General features: G+C 34.3%; 1 long non-coding RNA gene across 1 annotated transcript in view; it reads left to right on the top strand.

Moving 5' to 3' along the window:
* The window catches only part of LOC116243891 (uncharacterized), a 284,812-nt gene that overhangs the window by 21,082 nt on the left and 248,227 nt on the right, over positions 1 to 15,503 (top strand). The window contains exon 3 of the long non-coding RNA XR_016470888.1: positions 5,260 to 5,348. This is a non-coding gene — a long non-coding RNA (uncharacterized LOC116243891). The remainder of the gene's footprint in view (positions 1 to 5,259; positions 5,349 to 15,503) is intronic.

Consider the following 15,503-nt stretch of genomic DNA (forward strand, 5'->3'; position numbering starts at 1 on the left):
TGCTTGCTTTAGAGGCAGAGTTTAAAATGAGGAGTGGGGAAAAAGAAAAAAAAAAAAGAGAGAGAGAGAGAAAAAGAAAAAAAAGAAAAAAAATAAAGGCAGGACGAATTTTGTGCTTTGTCAGTCATGTATTAGGATGATCTGTATTACTGCACCATTACACATCTTGGTAACTTGGACTGGCAAAAAGAGCATAAGTATGAGGTAGGGATTGAAGGTGTTGACTTCACCTAAAGGCTTCTCCTACTATGTTCACCCTGCTCTGGACAGGTAATGTTACATTACAGTAACATTGTGTTTTGTAGCTGAGGAAGAGGCATTAAGGTATTTTTTGGTATAGCTTTAGGCTGCTTCCGTGACTGGAGCAGCTATAGAGAGCAGCACAGTCTCTGTTACAGTGCACCGACTCAGGCAGCCTCATGTAATCAATCTAGTTAAATACTTTTCTTCATAAATGCATAGATGTTCAGGGCACAGGTGAAAATCATCAGTGCTCCATAGATATAGAATTTATATGCATTATTCAGACTTAATTTATATGCACCTATTGTCCTCGGTAGTATGTGGCAGACTCCAGTATGCTGTCATAGCTTCAATATTTACCCTGATTTTTTTATTATTATTTTTCTGTCAACTTCAAGGAAGAAAGCATGCAGTGAAAGACAATGGCTACTTATGTATAACAAAATGGCTCTTATTAGATAAAGATCTAGAATTTTTAAGAATTATAAATTGTCTAAGTTCATGTTTCTCTCATTGTTAGTACTATTAAATGCATATTAGCATGGTCATTTTTGTTTAATGGAAACAAATAACAGTTAATCTTATTGGGAGGTTAAGTGGGTTTACTCTGTAAAGGGCAAATCCCAGATGAATGTTTTCTTTTTTAAAGAATAGCTTTAGTCACTGACAGATGGTCTCTGTCTGAGACTCTCTGTAGACAGATACAGTTTCTTTTTACACATTTATGAAAGTTGTAGATACAGATATTCAGTAATAATGCTGTTGTGTAGGACAAAGAGCAAGCCTGGCGGATTGATAGGATTAGATTTCAGAGCAGTGACATATGGTTGGTTTATCAAAGTGGGCACAATATGAAAGAAAAAAAAATAGCATGTACCAAGTTACAGCTATTCACATAATGGAAGAATTTCATATTTGGCTAATTGCCTCTTACAAAAGACAGTATGGTAGTTCTTATTTAACTCTGCTTAGAGCTGGGTATGTCATTATTATGCCCTGATTGCATGCATTTCTGGCTTTCAGCTAACTCTTCAAACAAATTGCTGTGAGATCTTAAGTACAGAAAAACAGTAATGCTCTGATTTAGAATATTGATAATTTGCTCACTGATCTACCCAATCAGATATCAATATCACTTACATTTGTGTTGCAAAGTTGTTTTATAAATACAGCATCCATAATCCCGCGTGTTAAACCTACATTTTGCTTACCCTGTATGCTACATGTAAAGTTATAACGTCATTATAACCCTGGTCAAATAACTATACAACATATTTTGTGGTAATTTGTCACACTAAAATTATTCATAGGTGTCTTGAGTAAGCCCTGTTATATTTATGTGCTGTGCCATACCATGTTTTTTGGCAATGGAATTTGCTAGATTTCATAGATTTACTGTGTCTGCTTTTTTTATGACTGACATAGCAATAACCAGATTGCAAGGATATTTATGTTGTTTGTGGCTTAGCAAGATAATTAAAGGATATAAATTAATCAAGTGCAATTAATTAGAAACTTTATGTTCACAGCAGTCCTTCTTTGCATGTATAATTTATATGTATTGATTTCCTGGCTTTCATTAGCCTATGAGATAACAGCAAAAATGCATTAGAGAAGAAAATGTACAATTAGCGTGAGAGTGAACCCCGGCATAATTGATAGATCAGCACATGTTTGGGGCAAATATAAAGCTTTGTTAACTGTCATAAGCAGTTAGAATTGATAAGTGGTATTTCACTACATATCTCTCAGCTGATTAATGGTGTTTTTAAAGAGTCCTCTTAATGGGAAGCTGATAGGCTGGTTGAATTTACATTTTAATCAGAGTATTTATGATGGAGGCAGCCATAAGAAATTCATTGGCACAGTGGTAAGGGCCTTTCCCTGAGGGATTTAGAGAAGAGAAAGCATTTTAACGCAGCTACTCACCTTTCCCTTCTTTGTGTGACTTGGTCAGCATACAGGAAGGGGAAGCTCATTTGCTGGCAAATATTGGAATAACTTTGTTGTTAAGGAGAATTTCAGTTTCTACTATGTGAAAAGTAGCAATGTGAAATACGAATGACAACCTACAGAATACTTGCAGACTTAGGAAAGAGTTAGCTGTGCTATCAACAAATACAAACCATAGCAATGACTTGTGGATCCTCATGGCGCAAACTGCTGTGTTTTACTTAAAGTTCTGGTAAAACAGCACATGATGCTCTTCTATACCTGTAGGCAAGATACTTAAAAGCAGTACTCCATCTTTACGTGTTGGCTCTGTTATTCTATCTTGGAGTTAAAGAAGGGCAAAAGGTAAATTGGAACTTATTGGCTATGTTTTCCTTTTAAAATATTTTTCTCATCATACAAAAAAGACCCAACAGAACAAAAAAAAAAAAAAAAAACACTAATGCAAAAGGGAAGGGGAAGGAAAAGGGAAGGGAGAAAGGAAGGGAAGGGAAGGGAGAAGGGAAGGGAAGGGAGAAGGGAAGGGAAGGGAAGGGAAGGGAAGGGAAGGGAAGGGAAGGGAAGGGAAGGGAAGGGAAGGGAAGGGAAGGGAAGGGAAGGGAAGGGAAGGGAAGGGAAGGGAAGGGAAGGGAAGGGAAGGGAAGGGAAGGGAAGGGAAGGGAAGGGAAGGGAAGGGAAGGGAAGGGAAGGGAAGGGAAGGGAAGGGAAGGGAAGGGAAGGGAAGGGAAGGGAAGGGAAGGGAAGGGAAGGGAAGAAATTTCTAACTGCACACACATACTAAAAAATATGTATCTTTTCCTCAGGAAAAGGGAAGTCAGAAGTGAAGCAAGTAGTGGTATAAATTCCAGAAGAACATAGTATTGATTCAAGTTTTGTTCCAAAATTCCTACCACAGTCTCAATTTTTTTTTTTTTTTTTCTGGAGACATGTTTCTGGAAGAAAGTCCTTAATCAAAACTGTTCAGAACTATAAATCTCTGATGGAATTTGGGGAGAGCGTTGAGTTTAAGACATTGTTTAGTGTTTCCTACTGATTGTCCTTTGAGAAAGTCTGTGTTTAGTCATATAGCTGTGTTTATTCAGAGAGGAATCCACATAGGGAAATCGGATATAACATTTAGATGTGTTTTTTCTTAGGTTCAGTTACATAAGGAGTTAAGATTTTTGAATAACTAAACTCTTCTTGAATTTAGGCTTAAGTGATATAACAGAGTACTGAAATCTCAGTCAAAATAACTGGATATAAGGATATTCATAAGCTTGATATTATGTTTTCCTTGGTAGTCTGTTAGCACAGGAAATTTTTAACTTAGGTTTATGAATTACTGAATGAAGCCACTGTCCATTTTTCCTGTTGTGTGGATTGGGCCCTCTCTGAAGATTTTGGGAGAAGGAGCAGATTGGTGTGGATCTCAGTCTGAAATCACCATGCACTGGTTTTCCTACGTTAAAAGTTACTCCTTTTACCCATATCACATTTTGTGAAAAGTACAGTAACTTCTCTTTTCTTAGCCTCCTCTTCTCTTAGCTTCTTCCCTCCCTGTTCTCTGCTAGAACTGTTAGCACAGTTTTAATCTTACATTAATCAAACAAAACCTAAATAACAAAAAATTGCAATAAATATGCTGCTTATCTGCAGGCAGCTGCTTTGATAATCATTCCTGGTAAGGTTGGAATTACACTAAAGTTCATACTGATGCTTGATAATTTTCTAGTAGAATATTCTGGATAAAACTTATTCTGATTGTCTATTGAACAAAAATGTCAGAATAGGCTGAGCCGGTTTGTAATTTGGGCTTATGATTCAGGAGTGTCCAGCACTCCTTTGTAAGAAGAACCACCTCCGTGTTGTTTAAAAAAATCCAACAAACTAACATTTGAGTTATTTGTAGGTACATCATTCCTTGAAAACAGAAGCTTTCATATACAAAAAAAGTTTTCAACTTATATATATATATTTTTTTCAGATTTCTATATGTAAACATATGCTGCTTTAATAAAAATATCTAGTCAGTGCACTTACTATTCTCATTATAGCAAGCATCTAACGATTAAGCACTACATCTTACCTAGGTTAAGCAGTAGTTCAATGACAGAAATACAGTCTTTCTTCGTTGTTTTTATTGAGTTGTCTCAAATAAAGGCTCATGCACCACACTGTCTTGATAAATTCTGTTTGATACCCTTTTATATACTCATTTCATAAAGTGAGCAATATCCATGTGTTTTGCCCAAAGTATATTAAGAAAGACTTTAAACTTTAGCTTTTTTAACTGTGCTAAATGAGTGATATGTTAAAAGTAAATCATAGAATATTAAATAAACATACGGTATAAGAAAGGAATGGACATTTTTTAAGTCTGTGGACCAGCACGCCTGCATACCTTGCAATATTCCTATGCTTGGTGCTGAGAATTCACTTCCAAGTGAACAAAGTGCATGTGTAAAAATTATTGTTGATGTTAAACTTGAAAATAAAAAATATTTTAATGTCTACATGCAATTCTAAAATGAGCAAAATGAAAAACTACTTTTAGACATGGTGTCTTATGGGAATAATAAATAAATGTTTCCTTTATTCTCAGTTTATTCTGAAAGTCAGATGTAAAATAGATGGTTGTTGCATAGCAGGTGTTGAATACATGGAGTTGTAATCTTGTTTCACATGATGTAATTTACACACTCCTAAGAAGAAATATAAAACGTACTCAGGAAAAATTATTATAGGATTCTGTGCCAAACTATGAAGACATCTTTTGAAAAGGTGTTCACATGACTGTGAATGTTTTTCCATCTTCATATATCTATTTTATTTAAATACTGGAAAGGTAGGCTATGAGTAGATGACTCCAGAAATTCAACTGTCTATAAATGTCCTGTTGTAAATGAATTGAATAACCACAGCTGGGGATAGTATTACAGGAGCAAAATTCAGAATGTATCTATAATTCCTACTAAATTGCTCCACATGTTCTTTAGGATTGTTGTGTAATACTTTTTGTTTGTTTTTCTTTAACTTCAAGATCAGGTTCTTACATTTTCTAATACTTTGGGTTCTCTCCAGTTTAATGCCAAGAACTCTCCAGGAGTGAAAATCTGTCAATATTCCAATAGAAAAGATGGAGCGGCAGTCGTGTGATAAAGATCTTCTATGTAAGTTGTTGATGTGAATGTATTAATTTAGTTTATATGCATCAGGAGAAGAGCTACTTGAGCAAGGTATTGCTGTCTACTAACCACTATAAATTACCCTGTCAGGGGGAGCATGTCCAGGATTTTACATGAGGTTCTTTTTTGTAGTTATAGGATCCCTATTGCTGTCTAACTCAAGAGCCCATTGCTTTAAAAGCAGTTAGAGAATGTTGCACTAGGCATTTTTTTAATGTATGGGGTATTGCAAACAGAAATATCTACCTGAATGTGATGGTGGTTTTACAAATTTAAGTGGGTTGTTCGACCAAAATTTTCCAAAGTCTGTCTCCTACATTGTAAACAGGTACCTGATATTCCTTTCTCAGAGGCAGGACTTTGTTCTAAATGTTTGAACGGAATATCAGTATAGAAATATGCTTGTGCTGTGCTCTCTGCAATTTAATGTATTTTTGCTTAATGTCCAGTTAACTTGCATAAAAACTGTGGGGAAGCTGGCATCTATCTAAAATCTATTTTCTTTCTAAAACAAAAGATAATGAAAGCTTTTTTTCTGACCGTAGCTGCTTCCTGCACTTTTTATTTTATTGATATCTAATCTAAATTCACAGGTGAATAGGAGTAATGAGGACAGAACTCTATTGCTCAGGAAAACAGGCCATTTATTCTGAAAGAAAGAGGGACCTAAAGTTTTTGCGTGTCAGAATTTTGTAGCACAAAGCAAGCAGTGTAATTGGCCTGATTGAACTGCACTTTTCTGAGCTTCTGGAATAGAGGAAAAAGAAATGGAAAGGAGAAAAGTATGTTGTTACATACAGTAAGAGTTGTAGATTTCAGGAAAAGAGAAGTATTAAGTTGAACACTTGAAAAAGGTGTGTCATCAGCTGTTTGCAAACAACCCTTTTCTACTGCAGGCTATAGTGAGGGTGTTGGTGAGATTACTGGCACTGGGCTCATGCTTTTGTTTTGGCATAGTATGTAACCACTGTAATGGCACCTGGCCACTTTCATCACATATGACAAAAATGAAACATTTTGTGTGCAAACTGTAGAATGAAAGACAGTTTTTCTGTTCTTCAGTTTGGATGTATTTGAAATATGTTTTCATGCGACAAAAAATATTGAAGTTTTCACGTATATATAGCTTACACTTACCTCTCTATTTAGAGCCAGTTTACAAGGAGATGTAAGATGTATATAGTACTTGATTTTCTGAAGTGTGAATGTAATCCTATTGAATAATTTTCTTAATTCTCCAGGGGTTCTGTAAATGCTGCAATATGTGATGATTACTTGATTATGTTTTAAGAAACTATGGGATTTTTTGCTTTAGTAAACATTATAGCTTTGGAATTCAAATGTTGAATGCTTTTTTGTAAAAGTGTGATACTTTAAAGAAAATGGTCAAATTTTCTATAAAATGTATGATACTCTTTAATGTGAATATGGTGAAGTTTTTAAATTTTGTAGAATATGTTGAACAAGACTGCAAGTGGAGAATATCTAAATCTGCTTGCACGAAGGTGAAATCCATTTGCTTTTGAATGATGAACTCAAATTTTGAAGAACTGTTTGAAAGATCCTTGACTATCCTTAAAAGTGTGTTAATTGCATCTTAATTTCTTTTTTTGCGTGTTGTCTTGCTTCTTTAATACGGATGGAATTTTTTTAGCAACAGCTTTGGCTTCCCCTATTATGCTTCCATCTATTTTTATTCCTGGATTTCATCTGCTCAGTAGTTATCTAATCTTTCTTAGAAGTTTACACTCTCAAGTAAAAGCTTTGAAGTTTACGCTGATTAGTGTTTTATGACATAAGAGATATGTATAGATCCTTCTTTTGCAGTGCTAAAGCTATTATGCACCTGGTGGAAAGATAGACATTAAAGCATAGATGACAAACCTTTAAAATATTTAGTAGATTAAAGTACTGAATTACTCCCCACTCCTCCTTCAAGGTCCTCAATATTATAAAAAATTCTGCTAGTTTGGTTTCTGAAGAGAAGGACTTTGCATTTGTAGTAATATACTGTCAGACATCAGAGCTTTTACAGAAAATTAGCAAAGGGTTAATAACGTGCACTTTAATTAGAACTACATAAAAATAGCACCTATTCTAGTCTCCTGCCATAGTACTATCTGGCATTTTTAACAATATTCTCAGATATTCTTGTTGTTGTTGTGGTTGGTAGAAAGCATTGTGTTCCACAAACATTTCAAGGTAGATCTAGTGTAGTTTGTAGTATTAAAAAGTTGGTGGTTTGGAAGATGCAGTCTTAAGCATTTATTTGCAAACCAAGAAATAGTGTAATCTACCTGAAAGCAAATGTTTTTTCTTAATATTTAAATATATATATATATATACACATAAAAATATGCAACTTCCTAGTGCGCAAAAGTTTGATGTTTATTTTGAAGCCTCTGAAATCTAAGGATGAGGAAGTACTTCTAGAGATAATTGAATGTATGAAGTATGAAAAATAAATGAATATGCATAAAAATTTAAAAAGCATTAGGAAATTTAAATGTTTGTTGCCATCTGAGTTAGCATATCCTAGAGTACAAAAAATGTGCCATTTCAGGGGTACTGGTTCAGACTTTTGTAACTCAGGTTTATATTACTAGAAGAATATAAGGGAGAAAAAAGTAGATGCTTTTTGCACCTGAAGCTATCTTGAATATATGTGAAATTAAAGATACAGAAGAAAATATCTGAGAAATTAGGAGTCAATAATCAGTAGAATCCACTGAAGAAAGACACATAACTTACATATCAGAATATTCAATTCCATTTTATTTATATTTTAGGATAACACATAAATTATATCCATGCCAAAGGGCAATGACAAAAAAGGCTATAAAAATTCCAGAGTTAGTTCAGAATTGTATACCCTTAGAAAATCCTGAAGGTGAAAATCCTTGAATTTAAAAAGAGGTGAGCTCTATATATGCTTAAATGATTGTTCAATTGTTTTTTACCTAAGATCATTAAAGGATGCATAATGAAGTTACATTTGAAAGCAAATGTTAGAATGCCCCTTGTAAGAAACAGAAAAGCAGCTCTGACAGAACACTTGGAAACCTCTTCTATTTTTTACCTTAATTTAAATACATTCTTCTATATTCTTCGTCAAAATATTTTCCTGCATTTTCCCCTGGTATTTCCCTTTACTGCTCAGGAATATTAAAGAAAGTTAACTTTAATATGTCTACTTTCTTCTTGACAGTTAATACTTCAGTTTTCTGACTTCTAGCTCACTAAATCTGCAGATGCACAAATAGACAAGTTTCTGTATCCTGATCTTACTGAGTCTTGTGTAAAATGAGCTTATAAGCATTCTAACCATGGTAAGGAGAAAAAGTCTTTTGTTTTGAGGTGTTGCAAAAAAATACAGAAGCTTTACGAAGTATGGCTGAAAACTGGTAGTATTTTTTTACTTCAAATACTTGTATAACTTGTACACTGTTGCTTATACAATCTAAGACAATGCCACTACTGCCACTATGATACTTTATATTCAGTAACACAGTCACTTCCATTTGTTCTCAGGAGTTATGTTTACTTTGGAGGTAGGGAGAATTCCACCAGAAGTGCTCCAAAGAACGCTGTGGTTAGCGCTTTTGGTGGAAGCAATCTGGATACCACCTGAGGTTCCTTTCTAAATCACACTTTCTTCGTTATGTTTCTTTTTCTTTCCTGCTGGAGAGATCATTATAAACTTTCTTAGGCATCTTCTGAACTAAGAAGAATTGACTTGAAAACTGAGCATTGTGTAGTATTATAGAAGGGTCTGGAAATGACAAGAACCTTCTTGTTATTCGGCATAACAACAATTCTAAACATACCATGTAAAATGTGTATCTTATGTGTCAATACATGCTTTGTTCTATAGCTAAAAATGGATTGATTAATATATTTTTTTCTTGCACAGGCATTTTTTTCTGTTTTGCTACACCGTTTGAAATGTCTTGTTCAGACTACATCATTCAGCGCTTTTCTTCTTTAATCTTGAATTTGAATGTACCTTGCCATGCCTTAGAACTATCAGCAGCATGCAATGATTGTACAGGTATTTGGCTTATTTTTCTGTGAATCATGTAGCATCTTATGCAAAATACTTATAATACCTGAGGGAAAGAATAAAATCACAGAACCTGGCAATATGTGAAGGTTTTGGGGGGAAACATCAACAAATGAAAAAGTAGAACAATAAAATCTATTCATTGACAGACTATTTGTATCAACTACATGGCAAAATAAATGAAAGTAAATTCAGGATATCTACAAGATGAGACTTTAGCACTAAGGCGTTTGATTGGCCAAGATGGATGAGAAAGGAGTAGTCTAGGGAAATTTATCAGCTTGGGACGCTCATTAAGATATTTTTAGTGGAAAAGGAGACTGAGTGGCTCATAGTTCAGTTGACCCAGTGAGAATCTTAGTTTAAAAAGCTAAGAATTAAACAAGCCCAGGAAAGTAACACAAGTAAAGTGAAAACTAAGATCTTGTTCTATGAATGCCAGGTAGTATAAGGTTGAGAAAATATGAAGCAGATGAAAATCTGCATGTTGCTAAGCCAATACATGGGAAAAAGTGAAACATCCTGATTGTTCTCCAAGCAATAGTAATGGGAAAGGGACTGGGAAGATGGGTTATCTGTTGTGTGAAAAGAGAAACCCTGTGGGGGCACTTAAATAAGTGACATGATGTGAGTATGTGACTTCTGAAATATTTTTGTAGAATATAATGAGTTTACTAGTAAAGATGCTTTTTAAATTAAAAGGGAACCTTGCGCTTCTCTAGCTGGACTGAAGGCCTTTAATTTCTGTGGAGTCTTGTAAAACCAGCATGCTGAGCTTGGAGTTGTAGATGTACAGATACATTAGTCACCTGTGGGATTTGGGTTGGTATCCCATGTACTTAGTTTTCTTCATTTCTTAAACAGTTTGATAAGAACTCTTGCTGCTTCGAAGTCTCCTGTGCTTTGCTTTAAAAATTGAACACCCAACTCAATGTTTCCACTAAGGAATATCCTTCTGGAATAAGTAAAGCAGGACTCTTTGGAAACAGTTGGATAACATTAATCTCAACAATTAATGGGCTATAAACTGATGTAGAATTGCTTCCTGGAAATCCTAGAATTTACAGACATAAGTGAATTTGTTTGCTGAGAATATTACTGATAGTATTGCAATGAATGTTTCTGGGGAAAATCACAGAAGACTATATTTTGAGATTAAAAAAAAACTGAAAAAATACTGCTGTATGTAACATTAAAAAAAAATAATGGTACATCAGTATGTTCTCCTTTGAAAGATATTACTCTTAGTAATTCATTTAAATAGAAAATAATCTCTTGTTGGCTTATTGTTTCTAATAATGAAGTGCTCATGTTTACGTTCTGTATAATAGGGGCAGCAGCTTGACAGAGTGACACCACTTTTTCATATATTTCAATTGAGAGATTGTTTATATGGATGTAAATAAAGAATGTTTAGGATTTAAATCACAGAATTGTTGGAACCGGAAAAGACTCTAAAGATGATCCATTTCCAATCCATGGGCAAGAATATCTTCTACTAGACCATGTTGTCCAAAGCCCCATCCAACCTGGACTTGAGCTTTTTCCAGGGATGGGGAAGCTACAGCTTCTCTGGGCAACATGTAGTATTCACTTTTCTATTTTCATAGTAAAGAACTTCATCCTCATATCTAATCTAAACCTACTCTTTTCAATTTGAAATCTATTACTGGTTGTCCTTGACACAGAAGGCTATGACAGTTGTCAGCTGTACAGAGTAACTTGTTCATGATGGCTTTCCTGGTCTTGATTGTCATCTCCATTATGTTGCTATGATAGTTCTGAAAGTGGCATTGTATTTCTATCACGTGCTGAAAGTGCTGGAAATAAGTTCAATTGAACAGTGTTTTGAAAGCTATCTTGAGCAGCTTTGACCCTTACATGTGTATCATGAGCAAGTATTTATATTAGTTTATTTCTGATGGCCTAACAATGATAGAAACTTAATATGGATGTTAGTTGAAGAATTCATATGTTCAAAACAGAAAAACTCCCTGTATATTGCTGAATTGAAGTAGGGGGGTGCCAGACATCACATCTGTGGCGTCCAAAAAAGTAATTAATTTGCACAAATTTGCATGAAGAAATATTTTGACGCACAAAATCGTGAAGGTTTTTTTTAAAGACCACATTTAGGTTTTTATGTAGATTATTTTTTTTTAAAGGTGATCTATATCTGGAAAAGCATAGCTGACATTAACTAAAATGTGCAGTCTCTTTGGATGCAAATCATATAAGCACAGGAAAGTTAGATGAAAATAGATATATGAACCTTGTATTAGAAGAGTGGGTTAAATTAGGATGCAAGTTAGAAATTTCGCTGCAAATTTTCTCTAATTTTTAAATCAATGCATGTCAATGAAAATATTTAGTAAGCAAATTAAAATCTAAATTGAATTTCTATTTTAAGACCTGTTAAACAATATTTTCCTGACAAATTAGAATTCCAGTGTGAAATGATCCGAAATGTCTGGGATGAATGGAGGAAACAGAGCCAGTTCGATGAAATAACCCAAAATTGAGGTCAGGAGTAGTGTTAATTGTCCTTTTATATCTCAGTTCCATTTATCCTGTCATTAATAGAGTGTGTTTTCCACTTCAGAGTTTGACCAGAGCCCAGAATTCTTCCAAATCCTCCTATTTTAGGTAGTATTTTCTAGGAAAAAATCTTATATGTAACCACTCTTAAGTTATACATTTGCTTTTGAAGTAGAACAGCTTACCCTTAGCATCGGAAAAACAGGAGGGAAACCTGTCATGAAAATAATTTTCATAATTGAGAAATTTTCCTGGGGGTTTCATTTTTATACACACACAATCACTCTGAAAGTAACACTTCATGTTTATTTCCATGGAGACTACAACAGATACAAAGACTGCACCAGTGGAAGCAACCCACTCTCACCAGTGCTGAAATGCACCACGCACTGTCACACTGTGCTCACATCCACTGGTTGGTCTCCATCAACATTCTCCAAGTGTCAATGAATGATGTCATTGAGTGCTATATTTCCTGTATGGAGGAATTCAGTGCCAAATATTTGCTTTCTGCACACTTGCACGTCAGACACCATTCTGTTGCTGTCTCTTGCACAGCAAGAAAATGTAATAGAACGTTGGTTGGAAGCTTCAACCTCTGCTGCCATACCACCAATGTCCACCTCTGCCATCATAATAAAATAGGATGCATTACTTTCTGAGCAGCCCTTTTGTATAATGTGTGTGTAGCTGATAATGTTTACTGGAAACTGAAGCGATGCATATGCAGCATGCTGAGAAAGCCTGCAATTTGATCTAATCAGGACTTGTACTAAGAATGTAATAAATTGTCAGTGCTGGACTTTTGCATTCATTTACACTAATACAGAGTATCTCATTTCTGAGAAGTAAATCACAGTGGCTTCAGTACTTTATTTTCCATCTTGTATGTAAGTAAACTGCAGGATCAACTGGGAGGTTGAATCAATCTGCTATTTATTACCTCGAAATGTGACACCCTATTTTAAGTGCTTTATTCCCTTATGATTTAGACAGAGTAGTGCATTATGTTTAAACAGTATAGAAACCAGCTTTACTGAGAGTGGATTTTTCACTTTAGACCTGATGGATTTATATTTGTAGAAAACTTTCTGTGCATCAGCATGTTATTTCATAAAATAGAATTTCAAACACTGTGAAGAAAATTATTTGAAATTATTTCTTCCTGTCCTTTAATAAGTACTACAAGTTCTATAGTTTTATTTTCTCTGCTATGATTTTACTTAAATACCCTTGAAATGCATACTATTGACCAACTGTTTCTTTTTTAAAAATTATTTTTATCTAGAACGGTTTGACACTTCTTAAGAAATTATTCTGCTATAAAGCTGCTTTCTTGCAGGGCATAGAGACTTCAATCACTTTTCCCAAATTGGCTCTTGTGTTTTAATGCAACTTCTCTCCTTTATTTGAAGTCAGTTCAGAGATGAGTTTTTACAGTTAGCATTATTGTTTTCATGCAAAGTATGTTGTGAGAACCAACACTTTTTTGGTCTTTTTGCGACATGTTCTGAGGCCATACATGTCTAATAATGTCATTATCTTTTCACAGTAATTTTTCGTGTGTAGATCTACTCTTTAAGGTACTGATAGGATCTTATCACTCGAAGTCATATAGATTTAATTGAATAAAAAGATAGTAATGCCCATAATATAATGTTTGAAGAATTTTGACTACTTGGTCACATCACACTTGACTTATTTGGGATTAAAAATCTTGATTAATATTGTTAGTTTTTCTACTAACAAAAACAACAAAGTTTCAGCAGAGTCTTCTCTTGCTTACAAGGCCAGTATAATATTTTGTGGATTTTTTCTTTTATGGTTGAATTGAGGAAAGATGCCAAGATTTTCCAATGTGAATGGAAATCTAACCTCAAGTTTCCAAGGTTAAGCCTTTGGACCTGAAGTCAGAAAAGCAGTTGAACATGTACTTCTTTTTTCAGCTCAGAAATATGAAATTTAGTGAAGTTTTGTTATGTCATAATGACTTTTTTACTCTTTGTTATATCAGTGAAAAGCATAAAAACGAAAGATACTTTAAAACCTTTTAAAAGTTCTCATGCATACACTGCAGCTGTGATATTTGACAGCCTGTTGTCTTGGAAGTATATTCAGAATAGAAAATTTGAAGTAGGGATATATAAAATAACTCCACACTATCAACTTATTTGAGTTACTTAGAAACTTTACAAATATTTGCTGTGTAGGAACAGTAGCAAAAGGCTAACAATTTCATGTTTGTTTCACAAATCTATTTGATGGCTGATAGAAATATTAACATAGAGGTGAAATGACTAGATAAACTATATGCAGGCTCACAAAGATATCTTGAATAGTTACCTGGTAAATGAATCAGTTTGCTTTGCCGTCCCTGTTTTACTACAGGCATACTGTATGCTCAACAGTAAAGACAAGGGAAAGCATATGGCCTCCTGTTTGAACTTCTGTAATTAATCCTTCCAAATACTATTTCCTTGGAAAGTTATTTTTAATTTTATTACAGTCTGTTCTTGTATTCTCCCACACAATCACTTGGGCAGCATTTGTATCGATGAAAACAACATAAAGCGGCTCTTAACTAAAAGGAGACTGCTGTTTTACACAACATGTAAATGATTAAGTGATAGATTTTTATTACTGCTTGTATGTGGAGTGCACTACAGCATTTGAGCATTAAGCCCCTCACACCTCGTCCCAAATTTGTTTCTACAGAGTGTGCTTAGGATTTTTTACTGTTTGAATTTTCACATCTTATAGTTTAGAAAGCTTTAAAAATATTAATTATTACCTTAGATCTATATTGATTTATTTTTTAATATGTTGTGAGGATTCTTCTGTTCATGCAAAACAAATTACAGCATTGTCAATGTGGTAAAAATCTATATGAAGATTACAGATATAATGGATGGAAAAATGTCAGAAAATGTCATAATAAAAGCTAAACAGATTTGTTCCATCTAGCACAGTAGTTTGTATTAAAACAAACAAAAATAAATAAATAAATAAAGCCTGTCCATTATTAAAGCTCCTTTTGTCACTTGCCTGCATAGGGAGTTCCAGATGTAAACACTAAGCATTGCTCTATTTATTGTCAAGATACTGGATTCTGCAACTCTAAGGCAACAGAAAGGAGTAACAATGCACATGAGATGATGTGATGATAAAGACAGGGATTGTGCTTCTGAATATCTGAAAATATTTTCCAAAGGTCTGTGCAACGTACTTGAGCTCTTGATTCTAGTTGCTTAGAAATCATGACATGGTGAAAAATTAAGAATTTACCTAAGTACTAAAATACGAAATACTAAATTTCTAAATACTGTACAAAGTTGTCTTGAGCTGCAGGCTGAGGGAAACCTTTTTGTTTAGTCCTGAAAAGAAGTAGGTAACTCCAAATGCCATTCTCCAAAACTTGCAATAAGGTCTGCCCCATAAAGTCCCACTATATGTGGCTTTTTTGTCCCTCCCTTCTTCATTCCTGTCCATTTCTTCATGTCATTATATATGATGTTGTCATGGTCCATATTCTCACCAAA

The sequence above is a fragment of the Phasianus colchicus genome, chromosome 13 (assembly GCF_987193195.1).
Source record: "Phasianus colchicus chromosome 13, bPhaCol1.hap1.1, whole genome shotgun sequence".
NCBI classification, from domain to species: domain Eukaryota; kingdom Metazoa; phylum Chordata; class Aves; order Galliformes; family Phasianidae; genus Phasianus; species Phasianus colchicus.